Raw genomic sequence first — 15492 nt, 5'->3', positions numbered from 1 at the left:
TCACTCATTATAATCCCCCATAATTTTGGGTACCGGCATTTGATCTCCATAACCACTGCGCAAAGTATAACAATCCCAGTTTCTCTAGTCTCTCCATATAATTGAATCTTGGTACCATTGTGGTAAATCTCCTTTATATGCTTCTCTCTAGTCTGAAAAAACAACCAAATGCCGCTATTCTCAGTTTTCTGTCCCTGAGCCAACTTTGTATCTGAGAACTGTCGGCGTGACATTAATCGTCTCAATTTCTCTGCTCCTCTCACCCATTCTAACCTGTCTCTCTCTGAACTTACTGCACTCCGTTCTCTCAGGTCCAACCCTAACATTGTCATCAAACCCGCTGACAAGGGTGGTGCTGTTGTTGTCTGGCACACTGACCTCTACCTCGCGGAGGCTGAGCGTCAACTCGCAGACATTTCCTCCTACCTCTCCCTGGACCATGACCCCACCACTGAACATCAAGCCATTGTTTCCAGGACTGTCACTGACCTCATCTCCTCTGGAGATCTTGCTCCCACAGCTTCCAACCTGATAGTCGCCCAACCTCGGACTTCTACAACCCGCTTCTACCTCCTACCCAAAATCCACAAACGGGACTGTCCCAGCAGACCGATCGTGTCAGCCTGTTCCTGCCCCACGGAACTCATTTCCCGTTATCTTAACTCCCTTCTCTCTCCCCTTGTCCAGTCCCTTCCCACCTACATCCATGATTCCTCTGACACCTTACCTCACATCAACAATTTCCAGTTCCCTGGCCCCAACCGCCTCCTCTTCACCATGGACGTCCAATCCCTCTACACCTCCATCCCCCACCAGGAAGGTCTGAGGGCTCTCAGCTTCTTCCTCAAACAGAGGCCCGAACAATCCCCATCCACCACTACTCTCCTCCGTCTGGCTGAAGTTGTTCTCACACTGAACAATTTCTCCTTTAACTCCTCTCACTTCCTCCAAATAAAAGGTGTGGCTATGGGTACCCGCATGGGCCCCAGCTATGCATGTCTCTTTATGGGGTAAGTGGAACATTCCTTGTTCCAGTCCTACTCCGGCCCCCTTCCACAACTCTTTCTCCGGTACATTGATGATAACTTTGGTGCTGCTTCATGCTCTCGTCGGGACCTGGAAAAATTTATTAATTTTGCTTCCAATCTCCACCCCGCCATCATTTTCACATGGTCCATCTCTGACACTTCCCTTCCCTTCCTTGACCTCTCTGTCTCAATTTCTGGTGATAGACTGTTCACCAATATCCATTACAAGCCTACCGACTCCCACAGCTACCTCGACTACAGCTCCTCACAACCCGCTTCCTGTAAGAACTCCATCCCATTCTCTCAGTTCCTTCGCCTCCGTTGCATCTGTTCTGATGCTGCTACCTTCAAAAACAGTCCCTCTGACATGTCTTCTTCCTTCCTTAACCAAGGTTTTCCACCCACGGTCGTTGACAGGGCCCTCAACCGTGTCCGGCCCATCTCCGTGCATCCGCCCTCACGCCTTCTCCTCCCTCCCAGAAACATGATAGGGTCCCCCTTGTCCTCACTTATCACCCCACCAGCCTCCGCATTCAAAGGATCATCCTCCGCCATTTCTGCCAACTCCAGCATGATGCCACCACCAAACACATCTTCCCTTCACCCCCCCGGCGGCATTCCGTAGGGATCGTTCCCTCCATGACACCCTGGTCCACTCCTCCATCACCCCCTACTCATCAACCCCCACCTACAGCACCTTCCCATGCATATACAAAATACGCAACACTTGCCCCTTCACTTCCTCTCTCCTCACCGTCCAAGGGCCCAAACATTCCTTTCAAGTGAAGCAGCATTTCACTTGCATTTCCCCCAACTTAGTTTACTGCATTCGTTGCTCCCAATGCGGTCTCCTCTACATTGGAAAGACCAAACGCAAACTGGGCGACCGCTTTGCAGAACACCTTCGGTCTGTCCGCAAGAATGACCCAAACCTCCCTGTCGCTTGCCATTTTAACACCCCACCCTGCTCTCTTGCCCACATGTTTGTCCTTTGCTTGCTGCATTGTTCCAGTGAAGCTCAACGCAGACTGGAAGAACAGCACCTCATCTTCCGACTAGGCACTTTACAGCCTTCCGGATTGAATATTGAGTTCAACAACTTTAGATCTTGAACTCCCTCCTCCATCCCCACCCCCTTTCTGTTTCTTCCCCCTCCCTTTTGTTTTTTTCCCCCCAATAATTTATATAGATTTTTCTTTTCCCACCTATTTCCATTATTTTTAAATTTACACCTTTTATGCCCTTTTAGTCTTATTTCACCCCACCCCCACTAGAGCTATCTGTACCATGCTATCCATTCTTAATTAGCACATTCTTTTAGATAATATCACCACCTTCAACACCCCTTTGTTCTTTTGTCTGTGACATCTTTTGATTATCTGCTCCTATCACTGCTTGCTTGTCCCTACAACCCCAACACCCCCCACCCCCCACTCCACTTCTCTCCCCCCACCCCCCCACCTTAAACCAGCTTATATTTCACCCCTCTCCTATTTTTACTTAGTTCTGTTGAAGGGTCATGAGGACTCGAAACGTCAACTTTGTTCTTCTCCGCCGATGCTGCCAGACCTGCTGAGTTTTTCCAGGTATTTCTGTTTTTGTTTTGTATCTGTGCTACTATTGCCCTTTTAATCACATGGGCTTCAACTTTGCTAGGACATTTACTATGTGGCATCCTATGCAACACCTTTTCAACAGTCCATATATGCAACACTTCCAGTAAAAGGTGCTATTGTGACTTCAGGAAACATTGTTTTTAATTGTTTATTTTAGGTGTACACAAAACTTGGGTACTCAAGTTTTAAGTTACGTTGTGATACAGTATAGGAAAAAGATAATGTGGAACAAAATTACTCCTTGTGTATTTTCCTAGTTGGAAAATTTCAGTAGAAGCAGTGGTGTTCAGGACATTTTGGCATACTGTGAGAATCCTGCTTAAGGATGGATGGAAACTTGTGTTTTGCTGTTGAGGTGTGATGGTGGAGTTCATTATGAATCTGTTTATTGTCATGATGCCAATTCTGCAATACTATAATTTTTCAGTTAATAATTGTCAAAAATTATAATTATCTCATGTTATGCCAGCACAAGTTTGCTTAAAATTAAAGTTAATTTGATGCAGAGCACAGCAGATTTCCAGTTACTTGATCACCGGGTAAAGAACTATGACCATTCTAACTGCTTTGTGCAAAAAGAACGTAAACTGGTTAAGTAATGTGTAAATAAAAATTCTGTCTTTGGAGCTTTTTTGAGGATTCTTGGAAATCACGGAATTCCATGCTTGTTACAGCACAGAGGGAAGCCATTCAGCCTGTCATCTCTCTGCTGGCTCTCTGAGCAATGCAGTTAGTACCATTCCTGCCTTCTCCCTGTGACCATCCACATTCTGCCTTTGCAGGTAAAAATCCTTCATTGAATCTGCCTCCACTATATTCTTAGGCAGCACAGTCCAGATCTTAATCATTCGCTGCATGAAAAATTTTCTCCTCCTGCCTCTGTTGCTTCTTTTACCAGTTACCTTAAATCTGTGCCTTCTCTTTCTCGATTCTTCCACCAGTGGGAGCAGTTTTTTTCCCATCTACTCTGTTCAGATCCTTCATGATTTTGAATACCTTGATCGAGTCCCCTCTCAACCTTCTCTTCTCTAAGGAGAACAATCCCAACCTCCAATTTTTCAAAGTAACTGAAGTTCCTCATCACTAGAACCATTCTCGTGAATCTTTTCTGCACCCTTTTTGATGGCTTCACATCCTTCCAAAAGCATAATGCCCAGAACTGAGGACAAATGAGCGTTTTGTACCAGTTTACCATAACTTCCTTGCTTTTGTCCACCGTGCATGTATTAATAAAGCCTAGGATGCTGTGTGCTTTTTTAACTGCGCTCTCAATCTGTCCTGCCTCCTTCAAGGACTTAATGCATGTATACATCCAAATCCCTCTGCTCCTTTTAGAATTGTACTCTTTATTTTATATTGTCCCCCTGTGTTCTTCCTACCAAAGTGAATCACTCCACACTTCCCTGCATTGAATTTCAGCTTCTACTTCATGGGTTTACAACGTTCCCAAGTTTTGTATCATTTGCAAATTTTGAAATTGTGCCCTGTACATTAAGGTCTATGTCATATATATCAGGAAAAGCGAGGGTCCAATACTGATCCCTGGGGAAGAAACCTTCCTTCAGTCTGAAAAACATCCTTTGACCTCTGTTTCCTGTCACTCAGCCAATTTAGTTTCCACGTTGCTACTGTCCCTTTTATTTCATGAGCTATAACATTGTTCGTGAGTGTTGTGTGGCAGTGTATCAAATGTCTTTTATAAGTCCATGTACACCACACCAACAGCATTACCCTCATTAACCCTTCCTGTTACCTCTTCAAAAAGCTCCAGCAAGTTAGTTAAATTTGATTTTTCCTTGACAAATCCGTGCTTTATTAACCTGCATTTGTCCAAATGACTATTAATTTTGTCCTGAATTAATGTTTCTAGAATTATCCCCACGACTGAAGTTAAACTGGCTGAGTTTATCTTTACATCCTATATTGAACAACAGTGCAACATGAATAGTGGTAAATGGTTGTTTTTCAGATTGGAGGAAGGTTTGTAGTGGAGTTCCCCAGGGGTCAGTGCTGGAACCCTTGCTCTTCCTAATGTATATTAATGACCTAGACTGTGGTGTTCAAGACATGATTTCAAAATTTGCAGATGTTACGAAGATTGGAAACATTGTCAATTGTGATGAGGATAGTCCTTTAACTTCAAAAGGACATAGACATGTTGGTGGATCGGGCAGACAAGTGGCAGGTAAAGTTCAATGCAGCGAAGTGTGAGGTGATTCATTTTGGCAGACGAGTATGGACAGACTATAAAATAAAGGGCGAAACTCTAAAGGAGGTGCAGGAACAGAGGGACCTCGATGACATTGAAGATAGCATGGTATGTTGATAGAGCCGTTAATAAAGCATAAAGTTTCTATAAAGCATTATAATAGAGCATATAGTAGGGCGCAGATTCAAAATAATTGGCAAAAGGAATAGTGATGAGGAAAAATTTTTCACTCAGAGGGTGATTGAAGTCTGGAACGAATTTCCTGAGAGGATGGTGGAGGCAGTTTTGATTGAGGTATTCAAAAGGGAATTGGATTGCTATCCAAAAAAAGAGAATGTGCAGGGTTATGGTGATAAGATGGGTATGGGACAATGTAGAATGCTCTTTTCAGAGAACCAGTATAGACTCAAATGGGCCTCTGCACTGTAAAGATTCTGTGATGTGCAATTATCCAGCCCTCTGGCATCACCCCTGAGTCTAAGGAAGACTGGAAAATTATGCCAGTGCCTCTTTCACTTCCTTCGATATCCTTGGATGCATCTTCACTGGCTCTGGAGTCATTTTCAACTTACAAGCGCAGCTAGTCTATCCAATACCATTTCCTTATCAATTTTAAACTCTTCCAAGTATCTGAATTACCTCCTCTTTCACTATGACCTGGGTAGCATCTTACTTGATAAGGTATTCATTGAATAACTGTTACGCTCCTGCCTCCATGGTAAATTTCCTTTTTGGTTCCTAATTGGCCCTACTTCTCCTTTTATCACCCTTTTGCTATTTATATGCCTTTGCAGCCTTTTGAATTCCCTTTTATGTTGGCTGCCATTTTCCTTTCATTCTCTCTCAGCTTCTCTTCTTTGCTTTTTCAACTCCCCCCTGTACCTTCTGTATTCAGACTGGTACTCAGTTCTATTATCCAGCTGACATCTGCCATAAGCACATCTTTTTCCCGCCTTCATTTTAATCTCTATCTCTTTTGCCATCCAGGGAGCTCTGGATTTGTTTTGCTACATCCTTCCCCTTTGTGGGAATATACCTTGAGTGTGCCTGATCTATCGCTTCTTTGAAGGCAGCCCATTGTTCCATTACCATTTTTCCTGCCAACCTTTCAGTCTACTCCAGATAAGTTGGAATCATTCTTTATCACATTGAAGTTTGCTTTCCTCCAGATAATCGTTCTTACTCTAGATTGTTCTTTGCACTTTTTCTAAATCTTAAGATGCAACGATCACCAAAATGTTCTCCTACTGAAACCTGATCCATGTGGCCCACCTTATTCCCAAGAATCAGGTCTAGTAGTGTCTCCTTTCTTATTGAGCTGGAAACATACTGCTGTAGAAAATTTTGCAGAACGTGATATAGGAACATGCCTCTTTTGCCCTATACTACTATCCCAGTCTGTCAAAATAATTAAAGTCCCCCATTATAACTACTCTATAAGTCTTGCACCTCTCTGTAAATTCCTTGCAAATTTGTTGTTCTTCAACTTTCCACTAGTTGGTGGCCTACAGACTACACCAAGCAATGCAATTGTACCTTTCTTGATCCTTAGATCCAGGCAAGTAGATTCTGTCCTTGACCCATCTGGGACACCCTCCCTCCAGCACTGAAATGGTCTCCTAAATCAATACCAACACCCCATCCCATCTGTTTTTCTTTCCTATATTTCCTGAATATCTTGTATCCAGGAATATTTAATACCAATCCTGCCCTTATTGCCAGGTCTCTGTTATAGCCACCACGTCGTATTTCCACGTGGTAGTCTGCATCGATAAACCACCAGTCTTAATTACTCTGTGCACTTCCGTGCATGCACAAGTAACCCTGATTTAGACTTTATTACTTTCACCCTTCATCTGAATCCATCTAATAACTTAGGATTCCCTATTCCAGTGCTATCTATCTCTCCTAGCATTCTGTGCACCTCGGTATTCCTATCTGATATTGCTTCCTGGTTCCCACACCCTTGCCAATATAGTTTAAATCCTCCCCTGTGCCACAAGGAACTCAGTCCCAGCTCTGTACAGGTCCAATTTTCTCGAGAGCTGGTCCCAATGGCCCTGGAACCTAAAGCCCTCCGTCCTCCACCATCTTTCCAGCCACACATTCAAATGCTGTATCCTCTTACTTCTAGACTCACTTGCGCATGGTGCTGGGAGTAATCCAGAGAGTACTACTTTTGAGTTCTGCTTGCTAATTTCCTATCTAGCTCCCTAAATTCTGACTGCAGGACCACACCCCTCTTTCTGCTTATGCCGTTTGTAACAATGTGGACCATGACTGCAGGCTGTTCATGCCCCCGACTCCCTTCCTCCCCACACCACAAGGGTGCAGCACTTCAGTGACATCCTTGACCCTGGCATCAGGGAGGCATCACATCATCCTGGATTCACTTCCTATGGGTGCAGAAATGCCTGTCTGTTCACCAAATTATTGAATCTCCTATCACTATTATTCTTCTAGCCATCTTTGTGCCTCCCTGTAGAGCTAAGCTACCTATGGTGCCATGAACTTGGCTCTGGCTGCGTTCCCAGGTGAATCATCATTACTGGGCGGAGAGTGCATGCACTCGGGAGACTCCTGCACTACCTGCCTGTTTCTTCAACCATTCCCTCTCTCCTTGCATGTTCTTAAGCAGTGGGATGACCACATCTATTAGCATGCCATCCGCGAAGCACTGAACCTCATGGATGCACCGCAGTGACGCCAGCTGCTGCTGAAGTTCCGAAACCCAGAGCTCGAGATGCTACAACTGATGACACATTCCACACAAATAGTTATCCAGGACATGGGAAGCATCCTAGAGCATAGCATGGGATGTGCAACTTTGAGGTTGGAGCAGCCCTGCCATTACTGTTAGATAATAAACCTTGCTACTATTAATAAACTTTACTGCTGCTCATAAACCTTACTCCTATTAATAAATTCACTCACTACTATAGTAGGCCGATTTAAATTCTTCATTTCTTAGTTCCAAATTTGAAACAAATACATAGAAAAATACTCACCAACTAATCACATGCCCAGTTTCCTGTGATGCCACTCTTGATTTTCTTAGGAGTCTTCTGATGGCCTTGTAGTGACTTTCTCTCGCTGTTCCTTTTATCCCCAATGTGCCTCTCCAGCAGTGTGACACTCTCTCTCTCTCTCTCTCTCTCTCTCTCTCTCTCTCTCTCTCTCTCTCACACACACACTGTCCGCCATTCCTTTTATTTCTCACGTCTCTTGCTGGCCTCGCAGTGACTCAGCTAAAATTTGGATCCACTCCAGCAAAGACTGAAAGGACTAGCCGCTCAAAACTGGAGCCAGTGTTAGATGTCAAGAAAATAAATGTCGTTGCTTTTATTTTGATCAATCTAGCTTTACAAATTACTGTATTTATGAAAGTGTGATGGTGCCTGCTTTTATGGAAGAAGGGGAAATTATGCCAGGTATACTGCGTTCATTCATTTCCATCATTTGCAGCAATTTGTAACTGCACTGTTATTATCAGTTCAAAGACTTGTTTTTGCTGTGAAAATATATTGCTGTTTGAATGTATTTCAAATATGTCAATATAAAGCATATCTGAAGGACTGTCAGCTGAGAGCCAAAGGGCAGTTTCTGGGTGGCAGGAGGTGCCTATAAAGCCTGTAAGACAGGCGAGTGGATTCACTGCTACTATTTCTTGCATCACTACATGAAATGCCGTGTTGCAACTAAATCCGAAGGCATTGTGGCATTGATGACAAGGATGTATGGCTGTCTCAATTTTTTCTTGGTCATTCCACATCTGAAAATAGAGAAAATAGAGGAGCATTATGGGCAAGGCTGATTATCAGACAACAGAGTATATGAATCCCGAGTATGAACAGTTGCTAAATCATTAGACTGTTGTCCATTGCCCTGTATTGGATGATCAGCAATTTCCTCCAACTCAACATTGGGAAAACCAGAGTCATTGCCTTTGGTTCCTGCTGCAAACTCTGTTTGCTGTCTGCTGCATCCATCCCTCTACCTGGCAACTGTCTTGAGCCTGTTCACAACACTGAGATGAGCTTCTGACCACACATCTGTGTCATCACTAAGACGGCTACTTCCGCCTCCATAATATCATCCGACTCCACCCCTGCCTCAGCTCACCTGATAAAACCCTTACTTTTGTTATTTCTGGACTTTACTATTTCAATGCACTCCTGGTCAGCCAGTCACATTCTCATTCTCCGTAAACTTGAGGTTATCCAAAGCTCTTCTGCTAGTGTCCTTATTTGCATCAAACCCCATTCACCCATCCTGCCTGTGGTCTTGGTCAAGCAACAACTCAATTTTAAAATTCTACTCGTTTTTAAGTACCTCCATGGCTGGACCTTCCCTACAGGCTGGAAGTCTGCTGTGTCTTCCAGCCCCACAACCCTCAGATAGCTGCACTCGTCTACCTCTGGCTAATTCTGACCTCTTGAGTGTCCCTGATTTTAATTGTGCCCGTGCCTTAAACTTATTTGGTCTAATGGGTGTATGAGCGTGTGTGTACGAGTGTGTGTGTGTATATGTGTGATGGTAATGCCATTGAACATCAAGGGGCGATGACTGGATTCTCTCTTGTTGGAGATGGTCATTGCATGACACTTTGTGGCATGAATGTTACTTGCCACTTGTCAGCCCAAGCCTGGATATTGTCCAGGTCCTGCTGCATTTGGACATGGACTGCTTCAGTATCTGAGGGGTTGTGAATGGTGCTGAACATTGTGCAATCATCAGCGAACATCCCAACTTCTGACCTTATGATGGAAGAGAGGTCATTGATGAAGCAACTGAAGATTGTTGGGCCGAGGACACTATCCTGAGGAACTCCTGCTGAGATGACTGACCTCCATCAACTACAACCATCTTCCTTTGTGCTAGGTATGATTCCAACCAGCAGAGAGCTTTCCCCCTGATTTCCATTGACTTCAGTTTTACTAGGGCTCCTTGATGGCACACTTGGTCAAATGCGGCCTTGATGTCAAGGGCAATCACTCTCACCTCACCTTGGGAGTTCAGCTCTTTAGTCCATGTTTAAACCAAGGCTGTAATGAGGTCAGGAGCTGTGTGGCCCTGGTAGAACCCAAACCGAGCGTCAGTTATTAGCAGGTTATTGCTAAGCAAGTGCCACTTGATAGCACTTTTGATGACTCCTTCCATCTCTTCACTGATGATTGAGAGTAGACTGATGGGGCGGTAATTGGCCAGGTTGGATTTGTCCTGCTTTTTGTATACAGGACATACCTGGGAAGATGACAGTGTTGTAGCTGCACTGGAACAGCTTGGCTAGGGGCATGGCAAGTTCTGGAGCACAAGTCTTCAGTACTTTTGCTGGAATATTGTCAGGGCCCATAGCCCCCATGGCCTTTGCACTATCCTGTGCCTCCAGCCATTTCTTGATATCACATGGGAGTGAATCAAATTGGCTGAAGACTGGCATCTGTAATGTTGGGGACCACCGGAGGAGGCCGAGATGGATCCACTTGGCACTTCTGGCTGAAGATTGTAGATAGATTTTTGTAAAATCGGGGAGTTGAGGGCTACGAGGAGCTGACACACGAGGAGTTGAGGCCGATCATCTATGACCTTATCGAATGGCGGGGCAGGCTTTAGGGGCTGAATGGCCTACTCCTATTTCTTATGTTATCTTTTGCACTGATGAGCTGGGCTCCTCCATCATTGAGGATGGGGATGTTTGTGGAGCTTCTTCCTCCAGTGAGTTGTTTAATTGTCATCCACCGTTCACGACTGGATATGGCAGGACTGCAGAGCTTACATCTGATCTGTTGGCTGTGGGGTCGTTTAGCCCTGTTTATCACTTGCTGCTTATGCTGTTTGGCACGCAAGTGTTCCTGTGTTGTAGCTTCACCAGGTTGACACCTCATTTCTAGGAATGACTGGTGCTTCTACTGGCATGCCCTCCTGCACTCTTCATTGAACCAGCCTGATCTCTGTTCATCATGGCTGAAAGTGGAAACTCAGTAGCCAGGGGAGTTATGCCTGAGTTCGGCATATCTACAGTGTCATCATTTAAGTGGTGGGAAATTTACTGCACTTGGCTTTTCACAGTGGAATCGAATATCAAGGATATAATATTTTCAGGCAGAGTAATCAGATGGGATGGTCTGGGCTTCTACCTTCTGTGCAAATGCCTTTCTTGATATGTTGTGATCAACTAACATGGAACTGTCTTGTAGGGTGGGCATGGTCTTTTTTGTTTTTCCTTTATTCTTTGGAAAGTTACTGTAAAATTCTTCACAGTCTCCTCATTTTGAAATTGCTTAATCAAATTGTATTCTAAAATGGCTTGTATATAGTTTAAATGACTGAATAATTTGACGTACTTTTGTAATTAAAAAATGACAAAGAATTAACAAGAGTAGACTCTACTTCTCTGGTAGAGAATACGTGAAATGGACAGCTTATGTAAATGCCAGCAATTGAATTTGGAGTTCCCAAGTTCACTTCAGGTAGGTTTGGCGAACCCATTCATACTGGAACCTCCAAAATTTAATCTGAGACCTTTTGGATTTGAGTGGTGATGCCATGCCATGATAGTGCATGCACAGTAAATGCTTAAGCCAATTTTAGATGATTTTTAACATCATCCCAGAAAGGGTAAGGAAATTTAAAAATTGCTGGAAAAAGACATTTTGTCAGAGCTTTTCGCCTTGCACTCATCAGGTCAATCGCAAGAATACCAATGTCAGGGGAAGCATATACTGTATGAGGAGAGAGTGTTGATTGGTTGGCAAGTGGACTCAGTTTGGTAGAGGCAGTGCCATGGAGAAGGTACCAATTAATGGTGACTGACTGCCAAACATTGTTTGAAATTTTAAACTAGGCAGCTTGACTCTGGTCAAGGCATTGCCCTGAGGAGTGAACCAACAAATGGCTTTCACTTATTTTGTTTAGTTGAAACAAGTGCAATGTGTGTACGTGTTCTCTCCTGTTTGCAAAGAACAGGGTCCTGTGTATTAATGTATGTGGCTTCCAGTACACGCAAATGCGCCACACTGTGAGCCAAACTGACCATCTTAAATTGGTTGTTAGCGTAATTTTTAGCACACAGAATTATTTAACAAATGTTGTCCAATCGCGGAATCACATCTAATGTTGTACACTGTTTTGAGTTTTGCAAGCCTGGGCTGGTTGGGTATGGTCTGTACCTTGCCCATTGCGAACAGCAGAAGGGACATGCTGTTGCACTCCGCCAGTCTTTGGGATGTATGGCCTACATACCTAACATCACACTGGCACTGAAATTCATATACCACATTATTCATTTGTGTTATAGTCTTTTTGACTTGATGGCAGCATACTGTTAGTGGCGAATACCACTCTTGTTGCTACTGCATAGTAGCAGTGTGAAACAGCTAACTTCATCTGTTGCTCAAATTTTTTGAGATACCTTGCCCTTCCAGGGTAATCTGAGGTAGATTGGGCACTTTTCGAGACTGAAAGTGACGGCCTTAAGCCTGTTTATGAGTTTGCGAACATACGAACAAGGAGCAGGAGTTGGCTATTCAGCCCCTCGCGCCTTCTCCGCCATTTAATAAGATCGTAGCTGATATGGTAGTAATCTCAAATTTGTATCCCGCCTACCCCTGATAGCCTATCATCCCCCTTGCTTACCAAGAATCTATCCACCTCTGTCTTAAAAATATTCAAAGACTCTGCTTCCACCACCTTTTCAGGAAGAGTGTTCCAAAGACTCATGATCCTCAGAGAAAAAAAATTGCCTCATCTCTGTTTTAAATGGGTGATCCTTATTTTAAAACAGTTCTAGATTCAGATTCTAGTTCTAGATTCTCCCACAAGAGGAATCATCATCTCCACATCCACCCTGTCAAGACCTTCAGGATCTTATATTTCAATCAAATTGCCACTTGCTCTTCTAAATTCCAGCAGATACAAGCCTAGTCTGTCCAACCTTTCCTCATAAGACAACCTGCCCATCCCAGGTATTAGTCTGGTAAACTTTCTCTGAACTGCTTCCAAAGCACTTATATCCTTCCTTTAAAAAGGTAACCAATACTGTACAAAGAACTCCAGATGTGGTCTCACTAGTGCTCTGTATAACCTTGCTACTTTTGTGTTCAATTCCCCTTGCAATAAATTATAACATTCTATTAGCTTTCCTAATTACTTGCTGCACCTGCATACTAGCCTTTTGCCAGATCCCTCTGCGCGATATACAGCGTGAAATGATCTGTTCCGGGTAGCCATTATTCCGCAGGATGCCTTTGATGCGCCCTATTTCAGCATCAAGCTTGCATGGTGAGCAAATGGTTTTGGCCCAATTTACGAGGTTGCCAATAAGGCCAATCTTATAGCGCACGGAACTGCAAGAATCCCAATGCGTGTATTGACCAGTGAAGTTAGGCTTGCAGTAGACCGTGGTAGAGAACCCCCGGGCAGATTTCTCAACTAGTACGTCAAGGAAGGGGAGTTCATTTGACTGCTCCATTTCAAAGGTGAATTTGAGTGCAGGATGGAGCCCATTAAGACATGCAAGGAAAGTATTACATGCTGGTATGGATTTAAATATAGCAAATGTATCATCCACATATCGGAAGTATGCAAGTGATAGGTTAGGTGTCATTCCATAAAAGACACGTTTCTCATGGAACCCAACAAAGATGTTTGCGAGAGCTGGGCCTGGTTGGGATTCTATGGCAACACCATGTATTTGGGCATACATGGTGTCGTTAAAGCTGAACTCAACTGCGCGAGTTGCTGAGTTCATAAGCTCAGTGAATACTGATTCACGTAATGGTGGCAGGTCTAGATCACCATGATATAGTGCTGCAACACAAATATCTATGGCTTCCTTAAGTGGAACATTTGTGAATAGGCTGACAATGTCAGATGAGCACATGGACACAGCATTGCTATCGTATTGCAAGTCCTGTATCCTCTATGCAACTGTGAAGGAGTCCTTCACCGTGTATCTGGAAAACCTGTTCAAAACTGGCTGTAACAACTCGCCCAACCACTTAGCCAATTCATGTTGTGCAGAGATCATAGATAAGATAGAGCGAAAAGGGACATCGCTTTTGTGTGTCTTGGGCATCCCGTACATACGTGGACACACTGAGCTGTGAGGACAAACCCTGTCATATATATCATGTGGCAGCTCATTGCTCTTACACAAATTCAGCAAGCCTTTTTTTAAGCTTACTTTTGAACAAGGCTATCCGGTCATGTTGAGCAGCAGGTCCAATGAATACGAATTTGGGCCCGTCATTAAGAATGGCGTATGTTTTGTTGATATAGTCACACTTGTTAAGGATGACTATTCCTGTCCCTTTGTCAGGTATACTGATGTGTATATCCAGGTTAGTCTTAAGGCCTCGCAATGCTGTAAGACATTCATGTTACATGTGAAAATCGGACAGGTCGTTCAGAATCCCGCAATATGCAAGTGCTAGGTGGAATGGCACCTAATCTCCTAGATTATTCCTGCCCTGATGATTTTATGATGTACCTACCTTTTATATGACATCCCAGCCAGAAACTGGTCCAGCTCTCAATTGAAAGAATTTGGCAAATTTGTGTCCAAACTCACAAGCAGGCATTCTGTTCCAGATATCCATTATTCTCCAGGAGTCGAACCACTTCCTGTTATCCATCAGCCTTGTGGAGCTTAAAACTGTTGCCCCTAATCCTTCCAAACATATTTAATTGGAACAAACTGTCAACTGAGATACACATTTGTTTCCCTCATCATCTTCTAAACCTTGATTAGATCATGCCCAAGTCTACACTTCTGTAAAATGCAGAATCCCAGCTCTTTTATTCTATCTTGATAATTTAAGATGCTTTAATTAATCTCATGACCTTCCTCTGTGCCCTTTTCAACGCCTCAATATCACTCACCACGTGAGGAGACCAGAACTGGACACAATGATCTAACTGTTGCTTGACCAAGATCTTGTGAAGGGAGAAGTTCTATGTTTAGCCTCGTAACCAAGTGTCCAATGAATGTACCCATAACACACTATTTGTACTAACAATTGCTTCATGGCATTGTTCGTGAATCTTTAGAGATCTATGTGCTTGGAGCACTCATATCTCTTTCTCTGCTTGCTTTAATGTTTTTCCCTGAAGGGTATATGTGTGTTCAAAATTCACCCTTTCACATGCGTAACATTGTACTTTTCCAAGTTAAACATAATTTGTCAGACACAAACCAAGCCCCCGATCTTTAAGATCCGCCTGAAGCAGTCAAGCACCATCTTGACACTTGCACAAAACTTTCATCAGCTGCAAACTTGCAAATTGTATCCTCAGCACTTACATCTAGATCATTAACACCTGTGGGATACCACGGATGCCTCCAAGAGATTAAAGCATATCTGTAATTACTACCTGCCTATGGCCTTACAGCCTGTTCTCAATACATTACCATTTAATATAATAGACTCGTTAATAAAATTAAAGTCCATGGAATTAAAGGGACAAGGTTAACAGCATGGTACAAAATTGGCAAAGGAACAGAAAGCAGAGAGTAGTGATAAATGTTCATTTTTTTTTCAAACTGGAGGGACGTATGCACTAGTGTTCCCTAGGAGGTTGGTATCAGGCCCACTGTTGTTTTTATTTTGGACTTGGGTTGTACTTTATTCTTTCATGG

General features: G+C 43.5%; 1 protein-coding gene across 2 annotated transcripts in view; it reads left to right on the top strand.

Moving 5' to 3' along the window:
- Positions 1 to 15492, top strand: part of arhgap5 (Rho GTPase activating protein 5) — an 84788-nt gene that overhangs the window by 7117 nt on the left and 62179 nt on the right. The window lies entirely within an intron of this gene.

Source organism: Cetorhinus maximus, chromosome 18 (assembly GCF_964194155.1).
Source record: "Cetorhinus maximus chromosome 18, sCetMax3.hap1.1, whole genome shotgun sequence".
Lineage (NCBI taxonomy): Eukaryota > Metazoa > Chordata > Chondrichthyes > Lamniformes > Cetorhinidae > Cetorhinus > Cetorhinus maximus.
Note: the sequence above shows the minus strand (reverse complement) of the source record. Positions and strands in the feature narration are given on the sequence as shown.